The 25216-nt window shown below is 50.7% G+C and overlaps 1 protein-coding gene across 2 annotated transcripts in view; it reads right to left on the bottom strand.

The window, feature by feature from the left end:
* The window catches only part of FSCN1 (fascin actin-bundling protein 1), a 41648-nt gene that overhangs the window by 9142 nt on the left and 7290 nt on the right, over nt 1–25216 (bottom strand). The window lies entirely within an intron of this gene.

Raw genomic sequence — 25216 nt, 5'->3', positions numbered from 1 at the left:
TCAGCAGATGCAGGATAAAAAAAAGCCAAAAGAAACAGAAAGAGAGAGAGAGAGAAAGCAGCTTTCCAGAGCTGGGCAAGTCTCCACCTCCACACATGTTTTCCAGAGTTGCACCCTGCTCTAGAGCACATGCCATTAAGACGAGCGTTGGAAAATTCAGCACATGGTTAAAACTGTGGAACTCCCTCCCACAGGAACCAGCTCCTGGGATTTCTGAGTGAGGAAAAAGGCAATCCCCTGCCTGACCAAGGGGTGGGGGTTGTGCAAGCATCAGGAGTAGCAGTGTGCCCCTGGGCGCCACGCTGGCAGCCCCTGCTGTGGAGCCTTCTTGCGTTCCACTAGGCCCTGGAGCTTTCAAGTGCGGCATCCAGTTCCCTCGCATTCCTTGCTGTTCGTCACTGGTGACACAGATTCCCATCAGGCCAAACGCCACATTGGTTCTTTGCATCATTCCCACACTGAACCACCGCGCCTCCACAAACACACGCCTGGAATTAATTTGGGAGCCATCCTGATGCTTTGGCATTTTCAACATGGAAGTCAGCAAAACCACAAAGTTTCACACAAGACACTGAAAGTCCCGAGCCTCATTTGGAAAGCAACGGAACAGGACAGCAACTGTGAAAATCCGTTTTGTGGCTGAGAATGCAACCCTGGAAGAAGTGGAGTCAACGGTGTAGGGTTGCCAGGTAAGGAGCATTCTAGCCCCTGAGATTTCCGTGCCCAAACCTGATACCAAGCAGTGGCCCCAAGTGACGTTACGGACCCTGGAGACGGAGGTTAATTGGGAGAAGGAAGCAGAGGAGCGCAGATCTCGCTGAGTGTTGCGATTCCTGCATTGCAAGGGGTTAGACCAGGCACCCCTCCAGATGTTTTGGCCTACAACTCCCACAATCCTGAACTAACAGGACCAGTGGTCAGGGATGATGGGAATTGTAGTCCAAAACATCTGGAGGGCCGAAGGTTGGGGATGCCTGGGTTAGACTAGGTGACTCAAAGGGGCTCTTCCAACTCTGAATCTATGATTCCACGCTAGAATTTGCAGCCAGCTCCTGATCTGAAGGCTTGCAGGCTGCAATGCATGTCGTCTTGGCGATTTTTTAATTCTTATTAAGGGCTTTCTCACCCACCTGCAGACTTCAGGTCAGAGCTGGAGGTCTGGCAACCCTAAAGAACTTAGGAACCTTTTCATCTGCCAAATGGGAGAAGCCACTCCCAACCAGAACAGCTGGAGGCCCCCCAAACCTGCTCTCCCTGGGGCTGTGCAGACCGCAGTCCTCCCCTCTGTGTCTGCATGTGCCCCCCCCCATCCTGTGGACCCGAGCTCCTCTCCCATCCCCCAAGGCAGCCCCAAGCTGCCTTTCAAGTTCCGTCTCCACAGCTGGGGCTCATTCACATCTGGGAGCTGGAATTTCAGAGCTAAATAGGCCAGTCAAAGAATGCAGAAGTCATGTAGAAGGGAGGAAGGGGCGGGGGGGGGGGAGGCTGGTTGTGCCGGGTGTCTCATGTAACTGGGGTGTGGGGGTCGAGGAGACAGCACTGTCAGGGGCTCCACACAACCCAGACCGGGCGAGCTTTTTCCAAAAGGGCTTCCAAAAAAGCATCACTGCTGGAAATGATGCCCATTGCAGAGATGGGGAAGGAAACAAAAGCTCTTTGGATGCCACCTGGGCAAAGCTGGTCATCTGCTCTGCATCCCTCTGCCAGCAAAGCCAGAAGAATCATGTCCCTAGATTTCACTGGGTGGCCACTTAGACAAAAAGAGCAAACAGATTCACGTCTTCTAATTTGCACATAAGAGGTGCAAATTTGGGAATAATTACTATCAATTCAGAAAGGAAACATGTTTCGCCCTAGCAGGGTGCCTAACCCGCCCCCCCAGCTCCCCCGCATGCTTGCAGCTAGTTCCTATTTGCAAGACTCGCTCAGGGAGGTCTGCGGTTGAGGCCACGGCAAAGTTCTGCTGAGATGGGGACCCCCGGCCCCTTAAGGCAGATGCGCCTGAGCTTGCCTTCTCAAGCAAGGGGGCAGCAAAGGGGCTTGTCTTTCTAAAGGCACATGGCTAGAAGCCTGGCGCACATCAGAGAGATTTCTCAAAACTGAAAATGCCGTCATGGCCAGGAGGGGCCCATTTTTTGCAAATCATATTAAAAACCATGGCCAGATTCCAATCATTTTGCTTCACCAATCAGGTGCATGGCTGAATATTTCCTAAGTGCCCCTGCTGGCAAATTCCCTGTGAAATTTGAAGCATTTTAGTTGAGAGAAAAGGCAAGGGTGAGGTGGCATGGAAGAACTTTATACAGTGGACGCTCAGGTTGCGAACGTGATCTGTGCAGGATGCACATTTGCAACCCGCAGCGGTGTGTCTGCGCACGCATGGGTTGCGATTCAGCGCTTCTGCGCATGCACAAAGCACGATTTAGTGCTTCTGGGGATGCACGACCGCCGAAACCCAGAAGTAGCCCGTTCTGGTACTTCCGGGTTTCGGCGGTCCATAACCCGAAAAAAAAACACCACAACCTGAAGCGCCTGTAACCCGAGGTATGACTGTACATTGATGCGCGGCACGGAGAAAGTGATATTCCCCTCCCTCCCTCCTAACACTCTAACTCGGGGACACCCAACAAAGCTTCAGGGCCGATAAAGTCCTCCTTCATGCAGTGCAGAGTTAGACTGTGGAACTCCCTACCACATGATGGCCACCAACTTGGATGGCTTTAGAAGAAGATTAGACAAATGCATGGAGGAGGAGAGGGCTGTTGATGGCTACTGGCCAGGATATCTCTGCCCTGGCTCCACAGCTGGAGGAAGCAATGCTTCTGAATCTCAGTTGTGGAAACCCCAGGAAGAGAGTGCGCTACTCATGCGCTCAAAACCTGCTTGTGGGTTTCCTGAATAGCCTCTGGTTGGCCCCTGAGAGAAGGGGGGGGCTGGATTAGATGGGCCCCTGGCCTGACCTGGCAGGCTCATCTAAGGGGGAAGGAGAGGGGAGTAAGGAGATCTCCCTTCTGGGGACAATCTGGGATGCAGGAGAGAGGCGGCCAAGAACAGCTTTGGGAAAGGGAAGACAGCTGCAATGGAGGGGGGGGGAGAAGAAGACCTGAGCCGTTTCCACAGCACAAAGGCAGCTGCTGGGTTGCCTTGGGAATAAGAGGCAGCTTTAAGGAATGGGAAGGAGGTTGCTCCTCTCTGTTCCAGCAAGAGAAGAGGAGGGCAATATCACTGACTCAACAAGTCTCCATCCTTGACTATTGGTTTGTATGAAGCGGCAAAGCTGCTACGGCTGGGCTGAGCTGTTAGCAGCACCCACCGGATAGAAAGGGCCGCAGCTGAGAGTGTCTGCCCTGTAAGCAGCCCTGGCGTCTCCAGGTGGGGCTGCGGAAGACTCTCTTCCCAACCCCCCAACCCAGAGGGGTGTCACCAGCCCACCCTGGGAGACAAGGGCTGGTGGCCGTCCATATGGACTGCAAGTCCTATCGTCACCCCTGACCGTTGGTCATGCTGGCTGCTAGGCCTGATGGGAGTTGTAGTGAAACATAATCCAGAAGCCCCTCTGCCACACCTCCTTGGCAGAGAAAATATGGAGCTAGACAGAGCAGCTTCCGATGTTCACCCACATGCAAGAAGATCGTTTATTGTTCTGCTCCTTTCACTGCCCGTCGTACTGGTCATCCCAGAGACCAATTTGGCATATGGCCATTTGTCCACCAAGCCGGTACCACCCAGAGATGCCAGATTCTCAGACAACTGACATTGTGTTGTTCCACACACACACACTTTTACACTAGGGCGGGCTCCATAACAATAGCAAGTTTAAGGCCCTTCCATGGGCACTGTTTATTTGGACAACATTTGGCCGTTATCCTGCACCGTTGCTTTTTTAACTGTAAAAAGTCCCACCAGAAAAGGACAGATGATTATATGGGAAAGAACAAGATTGCTGGCAAGGTCACATAACCTCTGAGAGAACAAAAGTGCAAGGTAACCTCTTTTTTTGCAAATATATCCGCCAGACAGCTCAGTAAACCACAGGTCTGGCAGCTCCCTTCAATGACCAAGGGTTCACAGAATTGCAAAGTTGGAAGGGACCCCAGGGGTCATCTAGTCCAGCCCCCTGCAATGCAGGAATCTTTTTGCCCAAGCTGGGGCTCAGACCCACAACCCTGAGATTAAGAATCTCGTGCTCTGCAGACTGAGCTGCCCCAGCTAAACAAGGAGACACAGCCGCCCAAAACAAGCACTTCTTTGTGTTGACTTCCCTGTGCATCGGCTGCTTTCATCTTAGAAAGTGCTTTGAGGGCATATTTCTGCTTCGTTTTATATCTGCCAGAGCAGAGACCCAAAGACTTTCAGAGGGACCCTCGCCTAGGCAAAGACCCTCTTCACTCTCCCTACAGAAGAACAGACTGCAGTTCCTTGCTCCCAACTCCATAGTCAAGGCAGACGCCCCTGAGACCTGGGGGGGGGGGGGGCTGGCTGGCTGGCCTGGGGGAAGGCCCTGGGCCACTCACAAATCCCCCAGCCTAAACCTTCGCCTCCTTATGAACGGCTTTGCAACCCTGCCAGGTACAGTGGAACCTCACTTTTCGAGCATCTCGGAAGCCGAACATTTCGGGACCCGAATGCCAAAAACCCGGAATCAATTGCTTCCATTTTCGAACGGCTTCCCATTTTCACCATTGAAAATGACATTCTCCTCTTTATACTGCCTATAGCTCTTTGGGGAGAAAAAGGAGGGATATGAATGCCATGAATATCATTATTGGTAAAAACAATTTCCCTAGCAATAGATAGGACCGAAAAGGGCACTAGAGATTTTTCCGTTTAGTGCTGTTTAGGGAAGACGTTTTTGCAACCAAGATTTTAAGGGATGCGCCACTTTAGCGAGTAGCTGAGAAACAGGACTTGGGAGTGGGGCGGCAGAGAGAAAGGCTTTGGGACTCGCCAAGAATTTCCCGAGCCCCTGCCCCAAAAGCCAGCCGGGGAGTTGGGTTACATGGATTCATTGGAAAGGAATGCTGCCAGAACTGCAGCGAGCCTTCTTTCGAAGGAGGCCGAAACTTGAAACTGTGCAGGAGGGTCAAAAAATCAGGCAAAACCCCGACTCTGCTGGCTTGCCGGCCTTTCATGGACCAGAAAGTCTGCAGTGCTGGCTCTAGACAACCCAAAGGACCCCTCCCCCCACAGGGGGTCCACAGAGGTGCAGCCCCATGGAGGGCTTTTTCCAGGACTTGGACGCAACTGTTTCAACTCATCCAACATCAAGCCCAAGGTCCTGCCCTGAACCCCCAGGGACACAGAGCAAGAACCCAGAATCTGGTCTCGCCCAGAGCAGTCTGGCTTCCTGCAGCGGCCAACCAGGTGCCCACAAGCAGGACCGAAAGGAAAAGGGCACACCATGGCTGGTGGGGGTCAGCAGACCCACGTTTTGCACCTCTGTTTGGGAGTTGCCATCTCCTCCCGTCTCCGATGGCTTCACACCTGTCCTGGCTGCCCCCTCCCCTCAGGAGCCATGGGGGAGAACCCCAAAATGGCACCTCCCGCCTTCTAAGCCACACGGGGCCCGATCCCCCAATTCCTTTCCTGCACAAGCTCCGTCGGATCCTGCTTGCAGGTTTTGAATTGAAGCATCCGGTTGCCACTGTGAGACCGGATGATGCTGGGCTGGATTCCCCCCACCCCACTTTGGCCTGATCCAGCTGCTGCAGGGCTCCGCTAAATTCCTTATGATTCCTATGAAGAACCTCCACGGACAGGGCCAGTCTACCTTAGAATAGCAGAGAGAGAGAGCAAGTTTGCTTGCCTTTGGGGGCATCTGGCTGGCTACTGGGAGGACAGGAGGCTGGGCTAGATGGACCTCATCCTGCAGGGTTCTTCGTAGACTTAGCTTCATGGCTAATGCAGCCCAGCTGCCTCAAGCCCCAGGATTTTACCAGCAGGCAAACCTAAGCCTGGTGCTGTTTTTGTTCTTATTTTTATTATGTACAAGGTGTGACCGGAAAATTCAGTGAATGGTCATAGAAATCGGAAAGTGAGAAATATTTGAACATGCATGCCTTAGGTAAAGATAAAAGGACCCCTGACCGTTAGGTCCAGTCACAGACGACTCCTGGGTTGTAGCACTCATCTTGCTTTACAATCCAAGGGAGCCGGCGTTTGTCCACTTCCGCAGGCAGTTTTTCCGGTTCATGTGGCCAGCATGACTAAGCTGCTTCTGGCAAACCAGAGCAGCGCACGGAAACACCGTTTACCTTCCCGCCAGAGCGGTACCTATTTATCTACTTGCACTTTGACGTGCTTTCCAACTTATAGGTTGGCAGGAGCAGGGACCGAGCAACGGGAGCTCACCCAGTTGCGGGGATTCGAACCGCTGACCTTCTGATCGGCAATCCCTAGGCTCAGTGGTTTAGACCACAGGGCCACCTGGGTCCCTTAAAGGCCTTCAAAGTAGCCCCCCCCCCCGATACAGTGCACCGTTGACAACGTTTGTAGAACTGTTGGAACCTCTTTTCATACTGCTTTCAGTTCCCTCATCACAGCAGCTTGGATGTGTGAAATGTTGGAAAAATCTGTGCCCTTTCAGTGCTGATTTCAGTTTTGGGGAAATATCAGGTGGGGCCAGATTGGGAGAATATGGAGGGTAGGACAACTCAGTAACGTCAGTAATGATTTCACGCGGAATATGAATTTCTTCCGCTATCATTCAGATGGACAAACGCCGATCCCGCATCAATAACTCAGAAACTCTGTCAACATTTGCTGCCGTTCTGCTCGTCAGATGGAGGGTCCTCTTCGATGGTTTGCTGCCCTTCACAGAAACGCTTAAACCACTGACACACGGCCTTTCGAGTTACAGCTTCATCTCCCCACACAACTGTGAGCATTTCGTGGGTTTCCGATGCCAATTGTATGTTGGAACATTTCTCACTGCCTGACTTCCGGTCACACCTTGTACTTTGTCTTTTTCAAATTGTAATTTTACATTGTGAACCACCCCAAGATCTATGGGTATGGGGTGGTATACAAATTCAATAACAATATAAAACACTATTAAGAAGAAACACTCACTCCAGAGTTTCTCTTCCATTTCCCTTACACAACAGCATCCCAATTGTTCATACAGCTTCGCTCCCTTCCTTCCTTCCTTGCCCTGGCAAACCAATTTTGCACATCAGGCGTTTCGCAGCACCTCCGGCCTGTGTTTGCACCATCCACCTTTCCATGAGGACGGGAGGCGCATTTCCTGTCGCTGCATTTGGAGCACCAGAAAGACAGCCGCCTGCCTTGACACGCCAGCTCCTCCCCGCTCTGGGTGCATCGGACACTTCAAGAAATTCATACCGAGAAGCATCAGATTCTGAGGCTCTTATACATTTAGGAACATCTGCAAATTATTTCTTATTTCACTTGTCACAGAAGGGCAGAGGCACCACATCCCAAATATCTGACTGTTCCAGCTTCCAATGTAGGTGCTGCTCAATGCCTTTCAGACATACCATGAGGACTAGAAGCTTGGTTTTAACAAAAGCAGAAACCTTAACTGGGGGGGGGGCAACACTAGCTCACACTTCATACAGAAAGGCCCCTGGTTCAGTTCCTGGCACCTGCGGGCAAAAATGGCCGGGGAGCGGGTGATGGAAAGCCCAGGCAGAGGGCCTTCTTGGTGGTGGTGCCCACCCTGTGGAGCGCCCTCCCAGCAGATGTCAAGGAAATAAACAACTATCTGACTTTTAGAAGACACCTGAAGGCAGCCCTGTTTGGGGAAGTTTTTCATGTTTGATGTTTTATTCTGTTTTTAATCTGTTAGGAGCCGCCCAGAGTGGCTGGGGAAACCCAGCCAGATGGGCAGGGTATAAATAATTAAAAAATGTTGTTGTTGTTGTTGTTATTGACATAAAGCCACTTCTAAGATGGGAAAATTAAAGTCACACTGACACAGCCCGAGCCACATTCTGTGCTGCTGCAGCAGATGAGGCTCCTGCCTGCAATGAAGGGCTGGCTATTATATTTGCCATGTCCGTTTCTTTCTCACCTTTCCCAACTAGCCATTCTTCCTCAATGGAGTCTGAAAAGCGAGAGGTTCCTGGGGGGTCTCTCCAGCTGCCAGCCAGAGCGGCTTCAATGCTTCTGCCCCCCAAACAAAGGGAGATTCATGCCCAAGCAGCTGTTTCAGCCGTGATCTGCCAAAGTTTCCTAACAACTTCCAAAAGGCTGTGCTCCCTTCTAGCACGCCACAACAGTGCACATCTGCAAAACACGTTCCTCTTAAGTGACTCACTAGTTAATATAAATGTGTGGCGTTTTCTTGGGGTTGCGGGTGGTTCCTCCGAGGAAATGTAAAGGTTTTTTAAAAAATGTACACAGGGAGGTGTCAGATATTTGCCCCATATAGCAGCATGGTGTAGTAGTTAGAGTGTTGGGACTGGGACCTGCGAGAGACCAGAGTTCGAATCCCTGCTCAGTCACAAAGCTCACCGGGTATGACCTTGGTAGTTGGGTTGCTGCCTCTCAGCCTAATCTACCTCACAGGGTTGTTGGGGGGAAATGAGGAGGGGGAGAAGCGGGTACTCCACCTTGAGCTCCTTAGAAGGAAAGGTGGGATATAATAATGCAACAAATAAATAAATATAATAATTGATAAATAGTATTGCCTAGAGACTGGCAGCGGCTCTCTCCACCATTTTGGGGGGCAGGGGGACACCCCTCCCCCTTACCTGCAGTTTCTGGGGACTCAGCCTGCAGCCCTCTTCCCCTACAGACCTCCTCCAAAGCCAGAAGAGCATTGCTTTTATTTCCCTGCGATGCCTCTCCAAGTTGGAGCGCAACTGCCAATAACAGCACAGTCAGACTTTTAATTACCCGTCTTGCCAAGGTCAGGCGGAGACTCCTGAGAAGTCGGGTGATTTCCCGTCTGGTATCCACGCAAGAGCGGCAATTAAGAAAAGGGAGAGATAAGACACTTAACTTGCCTTTACCAGTTCCTGAAAGGGCTGAAGGAAGCTGTGGGAAGGGAGACTTGCAGAGAAGGGGCAGGCTGGGCATCGAACGGCCACAGGGTCCTCTGGTTTCCCCCCGCAGAGCAGGATGTTTGTCGGCCGTATTCACAGCGACACAGGAATTCCAAACCAGAAACCATATTGGGGCAGATCCCGGAGGGAAGGGCTGAGGATCCAGCTGCTCTGCCCCAAATATCTGTTAGGAGCATCCCTGCCGGATGAGACCACAGCAGCTGGATCGCCCTCCTGTGCAAATGGCACACATCACGGGTGTGTGTGTGGGTGTGTGTGGACTAGATGGCCCTAGGGGTTCCCTTCCAACACTACTATTCTGTACAATTCTGTAACAAAAACTGTAGTGATGTATGTTGGAGATGCAACAACGGGGCAGGAACCTTTCTACATATGTGGTGGGAGTTCAAAAAGATAGTGGGATTCTGGGAAAATATCTATAATGAACTGTAAAAGATGTTTAGATTTTAGATCGGTCTGGCGTGGAGAAGCAGGCATAATAATAATAATAATAATAATAATAATAATAATAATAATAATTTATTATTTATATCCCACCCATATGGCTGGGTTTCCCCAGCCACTCTGGGAGGCTTCCAACACAATATTAAAATACAGTAATGCATCAAACATTAAAAGATTCCCTAAACAGGGCTGCCTTCAGATGTCTTCTAAAAGTCTGGTAGTTGTTGTTTTCTTTGACATTTGGTGGGAGGGCGTTCCGCAGGGCAGGCGCCACCACCAAGATGGTCCTCAGAGCTGGACCTCAGTGTCCAGGCCGAACAATGGGGGAGGAGACGCTCCTTCAGGTCTACTGGACCGAGGCCGTTTAGGGCTTTCAAGGCCAGCACCAACAGGCATCTCAAAGATCTTCCTGACATGCAATGCCACAAACATGCAGAGGGTTTGCAGCAGACCCGGAAAGAGCCCATGGATACTTTGGTTGTGATTCCTGCATTGCAGGGGAGCTGGCCTGGCCTGGCCACCGTTCTAAGATTCCCCCAGTGTGGGCTAGAAAACAAACCCCGCAGGGGCGAGATGCAGAACTGTGCAGAAATGGAACGAGTCTCTCAGGAACGCAACTCGCAAGAGCAACAAGCCCTCCGGGCTCTGAGCTTTCCACTTTGCTCCTAGGTCCAAATTGGCGCCCCAGATTTCCTCCTGAGTACAACTCTCAGGGGCAAGTCGTGGCAAGTTTCTGGCAGCCAGGAATGGCTCCGTGGGGCCATATAATCATATCCTGGAGGGAGCACAAGGACGCAATTGTGCATTTGCATTCTGCAGGGAACAGGACAATTACAAGCCCAGCTGAGGAAGCCCTGCTGGTTACTCCTTGAAGCAGGACTCAGCAAAACAAGCTCAGCCGCCTCTCCAGAGTCAAACCGGCTCAAAGTTCCCAAAAGTCGATTAAGCAGGAACTTAAACCTCACACCATTTTATATACAGCGAGAAGAGAACCCCTTGCCTGGCTACTCCGAAACAAACCAGCCCTGGAGCCCTTGGACTGGAGCAACAGTCTTGCAGGTGCAAATGGGGAAAGATTATTATTGTGGCACAGATTATTTAGATCCGTCCTAATCTGGGTTCAGGCCTGGCTGTGCGACCGAGCAGGGCAGCGGGAGAGCAACCTGGCTCCTGTTTCTCTGTAGCTTTCAATACCACTGACGATGGTGTCCTCCTGGATCAGTTCTCCTGGACTCTACGCTTCTGGTCCTACCTATGCAGCGTTCGAAATCTGGTCTATCAGCCACTTGCAACCAAGTGAGGATCCTCGGGTGCCAGGATGATGCCTGACATCTCCACCATCTATATCTTGCCCGTTTCCCCACACTAACAGCACATCCTGCAGAACTCTGTGAAATTGTATCTGCCCAATCAGAACGAATTTCAGGAACCCAAAAGCTGTATGGGAAAATACGACTGGCCCCAAAATGGCAACTAGGCATTCTGTTTTGGCAACTGTAACCTTGGTTTAAGAAGCCATTTGATGCCTAGATTATATATCTAAGTTTGTAACACTGTGCCCATAGTACCAAGTCTAGAACGACATTGGCAGAGGGCTATCTGGCCTTCCCTGGCGACAGGGGTGCCCACTCCCATCACAAGCACAAATCCTGCAGTCAAGTTTCCGGGATTTGGGGAAAATGCAGAGATCATCACACCTGGAGTGCACTGGGTGAGGCTCACCTGGGAAAGCACATCTTCACAAGAAATCCTTCCTTGTGAACCTATTGAGTTATTTGAGAGTGTCAACAACCTAGACCAGGCTTCCTCAACCTCGGCCCTCCAGATGTTTTTGGCCTACAACTCCCATGATCCCTAGCTAGCAGGACCAGTGATCAGGGATGATGGGAATTGTAGTCTCAAACATCTGGAAGGCCGAGGTTGTGGAAGCCTGACCTACACAAAGAGGTGATCCAGCTGGCATTGAAAACTTGCACTTTCAGAAATCTTTTGTTTCACCAAAGGCTCCCAAGACAGACTACTTTGCAGGATTTTCAACAGTTTGCTGGTAACTATGTAGAAGCAACTGCAATTCTGAGAAAATTCCGAGTGATTCTCCTGGGACTGCCAGCCCCCAGGTCCTCAAGCGAAGCCGGCTGCTTCCCCCTTTTCCCAAGGCCTCACATTCCAGCTAAGTTCACCCTCGTCAAGCGTGTCGGCGGCCCCTGCAGGGCTGGCATCTCCACCAATGCCAGCATGAGCCAGCTGTGCGATCAGGTGGATAATATGATAATTCACGAGGCTCATTCCCAGATTTGCAGCTCAGCCGAAATTAACCGGACAAGAGCTTGCGGCCTGCTTGCCACCAGCTGCTCCCCAGGAGCTGGGAGAAGAGCCGTGGCAGGAAATGGGGTTCTAGTCCAAGTTGGGCACATTGTGATTTTCAAAACACACACACACAGCACTTTCCCCACCCCACGCTTTTAAGAGGCAAAGCTTTTTAAGACACGCAGCTCACACAGCCGCCCTTCATAGGTCAAGCGTGAGGAACATGTGCCCTCTAGATATCCACAACATAAGACCAGCCTGCAGGATCAGGCCCATGGCACACCTAGTCCAGCATCTGGATCTCTAAGTGGCTGAGCTATGGCAAAGTAGCAAGTGGGATTCAGACATACCAGTACTCTCCCTTTCTGCGGTTTCTAGCAAACCGAACTACAGTGGTGCCCCGCAAGACGAATGCCTCGCAAGACGGAAAACTCGCTAGACGAAAGAGTTTTCCGTTTTGGAGGTGCTTCGTAAAATGAATCTCCTATGGGCTTGCTTCGCAAGACGACAATGTCTTGCAAGTTCCTGCTGGTTTTTTTCCTCCCCCCCCCTTTTCTAAGCCGCTAAGCCGCTTATCAGCTGATCCGATCATCAGATAAGCCGCTAAAAGCCGCTAATAGCGCTAATCCGCTAATCCTTCAATGCGCTTGCTTCACAAGACAAAAAAACTGCTAGACGAAGAGAATCACAGAACGGATTCTTTTCGTCTTGCGAGGCACCACTGTACAATGCCCATCACCCTTGACCACACAAGCTAGGGATGATGGGCTCTTGAGTCCTACAGCCTCTGGAGGCCTCTGTTCCCGCCTTCCTCGTCCAAGCCACAGTCCTGCCATCTTGTTCAAGCAAGGTCCCCAGAGCACGCACGTAGTCTGTGCCTGCTTGTCTCTGGAGGAGTTTGGGGTCATCCAGCTGACAGGCAGCCCCCCCAAAATAAGCAAACTCACTGGCACATGAGATGGAAGACGGGTGCTGGCTCAGGTGGCTTCCAGTGCGGGGCTAAGTCATGGAAGAGAAAGATGGGTGCCAATGTCACTCTAGGCTAAAAGGAACCTCCCCTGTTCAGAGCCAGCATGCTCCTGAATGCGACCCCCTTCAGGGAACATAGGAACCTGGCTACAGGATCAGGCCAATGACCTATCTAGCCAGGTGCCTATTATGGGAAACCCAGAAGGCAGGATTCTAGCAAGAGTTCTTGCTGCTTGCCTTGGGCCATGGCAGGGGTGGGTACAGGATGCTGCGTTAGTGGTCTGATCCTGCTCAGGGCTGTTCTTGTAGCCGTCCATCTGCTCAACATAGAATCGAGGTCTTGGGCAACCTGACAGACTCCAGACAAATGTAAGGCAGGAAGAAAGAGCTATACAAATACAAGATGGGGGAGACCTGGCTTACTAGTGAAAAGGATCTGGGGGTCTGGGTGGACCACAAACTGAACAGGAGTCCACAGTGTGATGCAGCAGCAAAAAAGGCGAATGCTATTCTAGGCTGCATCAAGAGAAGTCTAGTGTCCAGACCAAGCTTGGGAAAGTCAGGGCACCACTCGAATCTGCCCTGGTCAAACCACACCTGGGATACTGTGTCCACTTCTGGACACCACAATTTAAGAAGGACGTTGATGAGCTGGAAGGTTTGCAGAGGAGGATGAACAAGATGGTTACGGGTCTGGAAACCGTGCCTGATGAGGAATGGTTGAAGGAGCTGGATACGTTGTGTTTGTGTAGCCTGGAGAAAAGAAGATGGAGGATGATAAGAGAGCCATCTTCAAAGATCTTAAGGGCTGTCACAGATGGAATCAAATTGTTTTCTCCTGCTCTGGAGGGTAGGACTCGAACCAATAGCTTCCAATGACAAAATAGGAGATTTTGGCTCAATATCACAAAGAACTTTCTGACAATAGAGCAGACTCCCTTTGGGAGGTTGTGGGCTCCCCTTCCTTGGAGGTTTTTAAGCAGAGGTTAGATGGCCATCTGTCATGGATGCTTGAGCTGAGATTCTTGGAGGTCCCTTCTAACTCTGCAATTCTGATTCTAAGACTCGCCTCCCACATTTTGCAAAGGGGCCGAGGTGTATTCCTGGATGGGCTCCCCTGTAGCTAAAGGGGAAAGGGCTGGGCGGTTGCAGAGTCACGCTCAGGTGCGCCGGGTGGAAACCGGCTGGTGCGGAAAGAGGGAGAAGCGTGCAACACCCTCTGCGTCATGGGGACCTGAGGAGCAGAGGAAGGCTGGATAGAAGGGGGGATAGGAAAGGAGCCGCTTTGGGGAGAGCCCTGCTCCACACAGGAAGCGCTGGGGAGGGAAGGGCGGGGGCAGAGGAAGGTGAACATCTGGCAAACGGACTCAGACAGGAACGGCAGCCAAGGCTTTCCGCCTCAGGGGCTCACACAGGAGAAGGTGCCTTGCTGCATCAACCCCCAACAGCCAGCCAGGAAGGAGAGCCAAACTTCCAGTTAACACTTTCCTCTCAACCAGAAACTGCAAGCAGCGCCCACAAACCCAGAGATCTGGAATCGTGGCGCAAGTTTTAATCTGTTTCTAGTCTCTTGCCGCTTCTTTTTTAAAAAATGTTTTAAATAGTTGCTCTGAACTATATTTACTGATAATTTTATTGTTTCATTCTCTTTGCGAATCACTCTGAGATTGCTGGGGTTGTTGTTTGTTTACAATCGAGTGGTGTACAGTGGTACCTCGGGTTACAGACGCTTCAGTTTACAGACTCCGCTAACCCAGAAATATTACCTTGGGTTAAGAACTTTGCTTCAGGATGAGAACAGAAATCGTGCTCCGGCAGCGTAGCAGCAGTAGGAGGCCCCATTAGCTAAAGTGATGCTTCAGGTTAAGAACAGTTTCAGGTTAAGAACGGACCTCCAGAACGAATTAAGTAAGTAACCAGAGGTACCACTGTATATGTTTTACAAAATAAATATATGGAAAGCACGATGTCACTTAAAGGATCTGAGTGATTTCCCTTGAAGCTTGAATCTGTTTTGGTCTGGATTATTTTATTTGATGTGTTGTGCCAGTAGGGTGCCTAGATGATCACAACCTGGGTTGAAGGTGCCATTTGGTGATTATCTTATATATCTGAGTTTCTGACGCTGCTCAGGAGGAGCTTCAAAGTTTTCAGAAGTACCTGTGCTATTTCTTTCTTTAAAAATCCCAGGGAGAAGAAGAAGAACTCCCCAAACAGCCCATGGAGAACAGAGGGTCCTCAATGGCCACAAAAATCTCCCCCAGACTCTTCTCAGGGATAATTCTGAATGGAAGCTCTCCATCCTGCAACCCTGTTGCAGAACCCACTTCGTCTTCCCTTGTTGCTGAAAGCTAGGAGGCGGTTCTGGGCCCCAAAGAGAGCCACTTTAGAGGGCACCCACCCCACACGCCCTCCTGCTGAGTCAGCCCTTGACACCAGCACCGTTCCCAGAGCCACCAGCCTTGAATGGCAGCCAGCTGCTGCCACAAGCTCATCCCAGCATGCTGAACAGCCTCCCCACTTCCTGTGGGGAGGAGCAGCCCACCCCAGAGCCGCTTCCCCACCCGCCCAGAACCTGTTTCTGTTTTCTCCCCAAAGTCCATCCTTCTTCTATCCTAAGTGGCGTCCCATTAAAGGGGAGGGGGCTTGGCCGTAATGAGGGGCAGATGCTCCAAGGACCTTCGCCATCTGCCAGGCTCCGCTACTAATTAGGAGAGGTGATGGGCAAGTATCTCATCCCCTTTTCTGCTCCAGACAAAGGCCACCCACCAACAGCGTCCTTTGGAACCGCTCTGGGGAACCGAGGGTGAAGAAATTGCATGCATGCTCCGGCAATGTTTGGGTGTGCGCATCGGAGACACAATTGCATGTGTGTCCTGGCGCCCATGTGTGTGTGTGTGTGTCTTGTGTTCTTCCTGGCCAGTCCCTCCAAATGGCCCACCGCTGCCTCCACAATCCTGGATCATATTAGAGCTTTGATCTGTTGGAAAGGCATGGTATACACACACACACACACACACACACACACACACACACACACACACTTCCGAAGTTCTTTTTGCAATGCTTGATATTTCGGAAAGGCGATGAAGAACCTCAGGGTAATCCAATGCAGCTGAAAGCAGGATCCTACCGCAAATCCATGTCATTCCTATTACGGTGCACCACCAACAATTGAATAAAGGGTCCATACATTACATGACATGGAATTAATTTGCAGGGTGGGGGGTGGCAAGGAAAGTGAAGCCCTGCCTGCGCAAGCAGCCATCCAACTGCACATGAATGGAAAATCTGTAAGGAAACCAGAGGGTCCTTGATCATTCCCAAGTTCATGTTCCAATGTGCATCCCCTTCCCCAGGCAGGCACACACACAGAGATGCAGACTAAAGAAAGCCCAACAATATGGCAACAGACCGGCCTTTCTGGATTAAGATCAGGAGCCCATCATCTCACTCCCAGCAGCAGCTAATCAGAGGCTTAAGGCTCTCCCAAACCCCTTTGTCCCAACTGTGTGAAGACAAAGAGAACACCGTTGTTTTAGTACAAAAATGGAAAAAAGGGGGGGAGAAGAGATAATAGAGGCCAGTGCACTGCTGAACTGCAGCCCTTGCTTTACGGCTATTGAAAACTTCCAGCTTCGAAACGCAATTGCATCCTGAAAACTACCTATCTGCAATAGCAAAATGCAGGGATCGCAAGACTGCCCCTCTGCACACGTTTCTTCTGCGAACTTTCCATCACCTGCCAGGACATCTGATCTACCTCAAGAGGATGCAAAGATCCATCCTTTTTTCACCAGCTGAACGGAATTCCCTCTCACCTGGGGTACTTTCCTGCCACAAAGAATCCCAAGGCGTGCTTATTTCCCAGCTCCCAGTCCAAGGAACCACAACCACTACAATTAGGGACACGTTGTGCAACCCAAATGGGTATGATACGTCTACACTAGCCAGAGAGCTGGAATGAGGTGGCCGTGCATAATTCGGTTTTGGCATGGGCACACCCACTCTGGCCTTTTGGCGAAAAGAGGTCCTGTTGTCACCACTGATCACAGAGTTCATCTCACATTGAGAAGAGGGACCAGCAGGCACAGAATGGAAGAACATTCACCTCTTATGCATGCAGAACGAAATCCCGATTTTCCAGTATTCAGAGTGTAACCATTTGAATATTAGTCATTCCATCACCAATGAACTGGGCACTGCTTCCCAGAGGCACAAAAGGCTTTTCATGGATTAAAGCAGGGGGTCTCAAAGTGGGCAGGATCACACCCCAGGGGGATTACACAGGGGGTGATAAGAGGCAACAGGGAGGTAGGAGGGTGTGAGATGATGCATTGATCGCTTATTTAAAATTGACCAAACTGAAACCTAGAGCAAAACACCTCTAGCCTCATATTTAAATTTTTTACTGTTGTTCTCGCTTTCAAGGCCATTTCCTTTGGGATCTCGTTTGTTCATATTTACAACGCTGAGTTGTCACAAGATAGCGATTTTTAAAACTACTTTTTTCCTGTTTCGATACAGCAGTATACAAATATTGGCAATAGCTGGCGTCATGGATCGAGTTCCTTCAATTTCATTAAACTAAATACAGTACTTTCAATTAGATTTTGAACAAGTGTGCAATTAACTGTCACTGCCTTGAATTTTATTGTGCTATCACCTTCCTGCAAACCATGATATTGAATAATGCTTTTTTTACAGAGCTGGGGGCACTGGGGATAAATTCATGGATCGAAGGGGGCAATGCTCCCCCCCCCAAGTTCAGGAACAGCTGGATTAGAGTGAACCACAATGCACAACCCTACTAGCGACAAGAGAGGTGAGCATGGAAGTTTTGGGCAGGAGAGTTTTCAGGTTTGCCTTCAATCAAAGTGTGGAGCAAAATTATCCCCGCCCCCCGCTTGTGGGAGGGGAGGATTGAAACCCAGTCAGAAGAACAAATGGGTCCCAGCTGCAAGCTCAGAGCACAAGCCGCCACTGTTGATTCAGTGCTGGGTAAGATGAGCTGGAGGGAAACAAACTCTCTGGCTTCTGAGAGAGAGAGAGAGAGAGAGAGAGAGAGAGAGAGAGAGAGAGAGGGAGCAGAGATTGCGTTGCAAGGAATTGCTAACTGCTATTTACTGGCCATGGCGGAGCTGGGGGTTATTGCTTTTCTCTTGGCGTTTCTTCTGCCTACCTTTGGGAGGAAAGGGGAGGGGGGAGGACAAAGGAATCAATCCTCAAATCACAACAGGAAAAGGGGGGAAGAGAGGGTGTGTGTGAAGGCATCTGTCAGGACAGGCGACCCTCCTTCTTCCCATCACAGGGCTTTCAAACTGAGGGGCAGCGTTGCCAGGCAAATGGCTTAAAGAAGGCAACTCCTTTTTAAGGTCGGGACGCTTGCTCCAGAGAGCAAAGGTTCACCCAAGTTTAGAAGCGAGTTTTGGGGTGGGGTGGGGGAGGAAAGGCCACACATTATGGGCCTCAGGTATTTACAACATTGCAACAGGGAGAGGGGCAAGGGCTTGTCTTATCTGCTAGTAGATCAGGACAAACAGCTAGACCTCCTTGTGCCTCCTCCTCTTGCGTAGAGCAGGGGTCAGCAAACTTTTTCAGCAGGGGGCCAGTCCACTGTCCCTCAGACCTTGTGAGGGGCCGGACTATTTTTTTTTGGGGGGGGGGTGAACGAATTCCTATGCCCCACAACTAACCCAGAGATGCATTTTAAATAAAAGTACACATTCTACTCATGTGAAAACACGCTGATTCCCGGACTGTCCATGGGCCAGATTGAGAAGACGATTGGGCCGGATCCGGCCCCCGGGCCTTAGTTTGCCTACCCGTGGCATAGAAGGTTTATTTTAATAAAGGAGGTGGGGGACATGATGGCATGGGGAGGGGGTCAGGGAAATTCAACCAACTGCAGCCATCACAGTCCAAGTCAGATTCTCACACCCACATACGCAGCCTGGTTCACAAGGGACAGAAGTCTCTCATTCATGCCTATTGGGGTCCGCGAGACAGCGGCCAAATATTTGACATTCCCACCCCAAATCTTCTTCCCATCAGGGATGTTTTGGTTGTGGCTCCTGAATTGGACTAGCTGACTCTTGGTATCCCCTCCAACTCCACAGTCCTATGGTCCATTATTCTCCCATCAGCCTCACACACTGCTCAGCTGGAAAACAACCCCCTCCCGTGTGATGAGAGGCCGCTGCCATCATAGGCTGGCACTGATAGCTTCCTAGCCATTAAGTTAATTAACTCCCAGCAAGCTGATTAGGGAGAAGCCAAACAGCACAAGCCCCTCCCCTACACCAGTGGTCCAGGAAGAGGTGGAGGGGGCAGCCCCCCCGCCATTCTAAGCCATTGCCCACGCTGGCAGGGGCTGATGGGAGTTGTAGTCCAACAGACCTGCAGGGGCGTCGCAGCTTCTGTATTGCTGTACTGCACGGACCTACTGGAATCGTTCCCCGTTTGCTCCCAAAAGCAAACACCCCCCCACCCCCACCCCCGCAGCCTTCTGAAGCAGCTAATCACCCAACAAAGCTGAATGTTGGAGGATTCAGGGCAGATAAAAATAATGGACTTCTTCACAAAGGGCAGAGTGAAACTGCAGAACTCCCTCCCACAAGAGTAAGAATAATAATTTATTATATATATCTCACCCATCTGGCTGGGTTTCTCCAGCCACTCTGGGTGGCTCCCAACAGAATTACAGTAAAAGCACAATAGAACATCAAACATTAAAAACTTCCCTAAATAGGGCTGCCTTCAGATGTCTTCTAAAAGTCAGATAGTTCTTTATTTCCTTTACATCTGGTGGGAGGACATTCCACAGGGCAGGAGCCACCACTGAGAAGGCCCTCTGCCTGGTTCCCTGTAACCTCACTTCTCGCAGGGAGGGAACCACCAGAAGGCCCTCGGAGCTGGACCTCAGTGTCCGGGCTGGACGATGGGGGTGGAGACGCTCCTTCAGGTCTAGTGGACTGCGGCTGTTTAGGGCTTTCAAGGTCAGCACCAACACTTTGAATTGTTCTCGGAAACGTACTGGGAGCCAACGTAGGTCTTTCAGGACCAGTGTTATGTGGTCCCGGAGGCCACTCCCAGTCACCAGTCTAGCTGCTGCATTCTGGAGGCAGCGATGGTGACCAACTTGGATGGCTTTAAAAGGGGATGAGACAAATTCAAGGAGGAGAAGCTACCAGCCATGATGGTTGTGCTCTGAAGCCCAGCTGAGTCCTCCTTGAGGGTTTCCCATTGGGGCACCTGGTGGACCACTGTGAGAACAGGGCACTGAACTAGGTGGGCCACTGACCTGATCCAGCAGCAGGCTCTTCTGATGTTCACATGCCAAAGTACAACTCAATTCTCACCCCCTTTGGAACACATCTCCCAAACCGGTATGCCCTCCGTGCCACAGCGGTGAGAGCCAACAAGGTGCCCCTCAACATCTCCCATCAGCCCTGGGCAGCTGAGATAATGGCCAGCAAAGTAGGAATTGGGAGCCCAACACATTGGCTGCCACAGACAGGGAGGAGGAAAATTCCAGAGCTCCACCAAGGCTTAGATCAAGTACCTTCTTCAGACCCAAAACCCACTTTTAACCCAAACATGCATTTTGGAGACACGTTTCTTCATCTTTTGCCACACCCTTGCACGGCAGTGCTCCTGTTGTGACCCATCTTGGCTCAGGCCACACTCCCAAAGTCTTGAACCCCCAGCTGAAGACCAGTGGTTCAGATTATGCCTTGGAATCACATGAGATAGATGGAGAAACAGGGATGGTTTCCTTCATCACAGGCCAAACATGATGTCTGAGGTCTGTGCTATCTCTTCTAGATAGCTGGTATGCTGCTTTATCTGCCTTGGGAAAGATGACGTGCCCAGGTCTGTTTTTAAGAGATGATTTTGAAACCCCTAGTTTCAAGCCAAATTTCCCTAAAATTCACAATACAATTTTGTATTCAACATTGCTTCATCTATGCATCTCTCTCTCTCTCTACACACACACACACAGTGAGAGGGAGGGAGAGCAGTAGTGTAGTGTAGTGGTTAGTGCTCGACTGGGACCCAGGAGACCAAGGGTCCCAATCTCCTACTCTGCCATGAAGGTCACTGGAGGACCTTGGAAGCCAGAGTAGTTCCAGGAGTTCAAAGCGAGTGTAGTTCCAGTGTAGTTTGAGGAGTTTAGTGATCTGACATGGTCATCTCCTTCCTGCCTCTGTTTACTGCCCCTCTCTATCTCTTGTTAAAGTTCTTTGATGGCTGAGAGCAGCCTTTAATGTATAATCTGGTGGAAGGAAGAAGCAGATAGTGATGGGTACCTTCCGACCTTCTTTGATGTTAGACATTGTTTGGAGGAACGTGCGGTATTGGAAGAGGGGGCTAGCTAATTAATAATCTGCACTAGCTAGTCGGGCAAGGCATGTAGGCTAACAAGTTAGTATCTATAAATCCAGTGGTTTTGGGGCATAGTTCTGAGAAACAAGTGCATGGGCTGATCGAAGGGCCGTGCAAGCGAAGGCTACCTAGGGGTCACTTGGCCACTTCTTGAGGGCTTCCCAGTGGCAGATCGAAGTGCTTGCTTGGTAATGTATATAATGCTTGCTGTTTAGAAAACAACATCTGTAACTTTCTCACTCACTTGTGTTTGTATTGCTTCTGAATCTCATGAAAAGAACCGCCTTGCATTTGGCAAGACAGCCAGCCAGACACGCTTAGCCCAGCCTACTTCACAGGGTTGTTTGTGAGGACAAATGGGGAGGACGAGAACTATGTACACCACCGCGAGCTCCTTGGGAGAAAAAGGGGGAGATAAGTGCAATAAACAGAGAGAGACCAATGCTTTCACAAGGGACGCAGGTGGCTCTGTGGGTTAAACCACAGAGCCTAGGACTTGCCGATCAGAAGGTTGGTGGTTCAAATCCCTGCAACGGGGTGAGCTCCCGTTGCTCGGTCCCAGCTCCGGCCAACCTAGCAGTTCAAAAGCACGTCAAAGTGCAAGTAGATAAATAGGTACCGCTCTGGTGGGAAGGTAAATGCCATTTCTGTGCGCTGCTCTGGTTTGCCAGAAGCGTCTTAGTCATGCTGGCGACATGACCCGGAAGCTGTACGCTGGCTCCCTCGGCCAGTAAAGCGAGATGAGCGCTGCAACCCCAGAATCGGCCATGACTAGACCTAATGGTCAGGGGTCCCTTTCCCTTTAATGCTTTCACACCTTGCATCCAAAGCTAACCATTGCCAGTGCCTGCCTAACTGGGAGATGGCTACCTTATTAAGAGGACTGGTAGCCCAGACTTGGTACAACTTAAAGGGCCTGGCTCCCTGGGAGAGAACCAATGGCCCATTTAGTCCAGCATCCAATTCTCACAGTGACTGCAAAAGTCCTCTCCCCTCCTTAGGTTTCCAGACACTTGAATGCAAAAGCATGGCTGCCTCCAACTGGGGGTGTACAGCACAGTCATTATGGTTAGCAGCTGTTGACAGCCCTCCTCCTCCTCCAACGGAATGGGGGGTGGAAGAATGCTGCCCCCCTTGTTCATCTGCAAAGAGGTTTGTCAAGCCGCTCACAAGAAGGCAGAGCTGAGAACAGCCACATTTCTCCACCCAGTCAAACCCACCAACCTCTCCCTCTCTCTCTCCCCATCCTCCATCACATCTGGTTTTCCAAAGTGACAAAGGACTGAAACAGGAGCCTCGTCTCCCCACCGAGCCCCCTCTGCAACTAAGCTCCGAAATCGCCTCTCTTCCCACCATCACAATCCAGCCCTTGTTCTCCCAACCTCCCTCCTCCCGTCAGACAAATATTTAACATCTGCCAGAATCTGAGAGCCCAACAGCTCTTGTCAAGAAGGTGGAGGGCAAATGGGTGGCGTCGAGGCAGCCGCCCGCCATGGCCTCTGGTTGGCAAAAGCCCTGCAGGGAAAAACATAACCGGAGGGAAACTGCAGCAGCAATTTTTTTATTAAAAAAATAAAACCACACCCCAATTCTGCCAATAGCTTTGCTAGCCCAGAAAGCTTGTAAGCCAGACCACTGCTTAAAAAATGACATTCACCTGTGCGCTTGTCCACAAAGGCCATCCCTATTGCACAATGCAGCTTAAATCTGCGCCACTGAAGCATCATAGCAAACAAAGATGGCTGCCAAGGGCCCCTTTTTCTAAAGGCTTGTGGCCCTCCAGATGTTCCTCACATGGAACCCCATGCGTGGAACAGAATCAAAGCTACTCTTGCAGAAAGTAGCTAGTGATGCTTGGAAATTTTATGAAACCTTTTCAAACAATATTTTGGTCCGCCATTTTGTTTCAAAATGGCACCCAAAGGCATCCAAATGTTCAATAAAACCCGCTCTCCGATCTTGGGAACTGCCACACAAAATTGGGTGGCATTACCTTCAAAAGCATCCTGTGCAGTTTGGAAGGGTTCGGTCTGCCATCTTGTTTCAAAATGGCAACCCATGGTGTCCAAAAATGCACACCGGCACCTGCTCTTCCAGCCAAAGGCATCCAAATACAGACAAAAAACTGGCGCCTCCATCTTGAGAACCTTCGTGCTAAATTTGGCGGTGGCATCTCAAGAAGTGCCCAGATGCATAGAGAACAGAGAGGCAAACCCTTCTCCAAAACAGAGGGCGGCAACCTAAGGACCATGGGGAGGGTCACTTAACCAGCCCATGAGCCACCCCCAAACCAAGCCACCTGCTTGGTGAGTCCCCGCGCACTGCGCTAAACCAGCACAGCACAGCACAGGGACTCTCTTCCGTGGCTCCAACAATCACTTCTGCGCATGCCCAGATGCCGGAAATCACTTCTGTGCATGCCCAGACACAAAAATCGCTTCTGCGCAGGCACAATTTCTGGCATCGGGGCATGTGCAGACATGATTTCTGGTGTCGCACTGCGCCGGCCCGGCCCACGGAGTATCTCCGCGGGAGTGATCTGGCCCATGCCCAGTAAGCCTTGCTGACCCCTGCTCCAAAATATATAGTAGACAAGAAACATCTCAAACCACACTGCCAGTTTAAATCACAGCCACTAGAAACCCCCAGTAATACCTAGAGTGAGTTACACACCACAAACAAAGGAATGCTCCAAGACCAATACATACAGCTCAGTCTTGGCACTGAAATTCTAAGTGCCAACACCACACATGCTTCCAAGGAGAGGGCGTTCTGCAGGCAGGATACCACCACTAGGAGGGCCCTTTGCCCTCCCCAGGCTGCTTATTGGCTACCAGTCCCATCGCTATACAGAGCCCTAAACAGCTGAGGGCTTCCCATCACAGCGCCTCTTGCTGCCCTATCCTGCCTGTGACCTAGAAAAGGGCCATCGCACAAAAGCAGAGCAACTGCTTGGCCTGCAGAATGTTCTGCGTTCAGTCTCCAGGTAAAACCCCTGTCTGGAACCCTGGACTCAGGGCTGGCAAGGCTGATCTCATAGAATCACAAAACTGCAGAGTCGGAAGGGGTACCCAGGGTCATCTATTCCAACCCCAGCGCAAGGCAGCTTTCTCTGAGATTTTGAGTATGCCAGGAGGGCCCTCTGGGCTGTACCAAACAAAGCCTGGGCTGTACCAGGACTCTTAATAAGGTAAGTCTTCCTGGTGGATAGAGCGGTGTTGAATACAAAACTGGACTGTGAATTTGAGAGGAAGTGATTTAGCTCAGTAGCAAAGCAACCGCCTTGCATGCAGAATGTCGCAGGTTCAATCCTGCTGGCATCTCCAGGGAGGGAGCGACTCCCTGCCTGAAATTCTGGAGAGCTGCTGCTGCCAGTCAGTGCAGACACAACTCAGCTAGGTGAATGCAATGGCCCGACTCAGTCTAAAGCAGCTTCCTGTGGTCCTAGGTGCTTTCAATATTTCTGTGGTTGTTTTTGCGTGGCTTTACATTTTGCGACTCACCCGGTGACCCCTGCGTGACAAAGGACACACAGTGTGCATTTTACAATCCTTGGCTCACCCACTGACTGGTCTCATCTCCTGGCACAGGCAGGACAGGACACAGAGAGACCTGCCTACAGATATTTGGCTCCTGCTTTTAAGGCTTTCTGGCCCTATGCCAACACTTGGCATTTGGCCTGGCACTGAACAGGCAGCAAACAGGCAACCAATGGACCTCCTTTAGCCTCTCTGTGTTAAACACACAATTCTATCCAGCTTTGAAACAGTTAATGATCCGGCAGCTGTAATTTGCACTAATTGCAGCTTCTGGGTAATTTTCAAGGGCAGCTCCATTGGCAGTTACCAGAGCCTGAATCACCAGGCTATCCTTGCCAAAAGGACTCCACTCCCAATAGCCCCAGTCCACGTGGCCAGTGGTCAAGAGGGGCCAGGATTACTGTTGAATCTTCCATGCCCTGGCAAGTGAGGAGATAAGGAGGCTTTCAAGTTTGTTTGTGGCAGTTTAGCGTGGAGGAAGCCGGAAAAATAAATCAGGCAAAGGCTGGATACTGCTTGCTTTTTCTTTGATAGGGT

The sequence above is a fragment of the Podarcis bocagei genome, assembly GCF_964188305.1.
Source record: "Podarcis bocagei genome assembly, chromosome: 14".
In the NCBI taxonomy this organism is placed as follows: Eukaryota; Metazoa; Chordata; class Lepidosauria; order Squamata; family Lacertidae; genus Podarcis; species Podarcis bocagei.
This window is presented reverse-complemented; position numbering and strand designations above follow the sequence as displayed.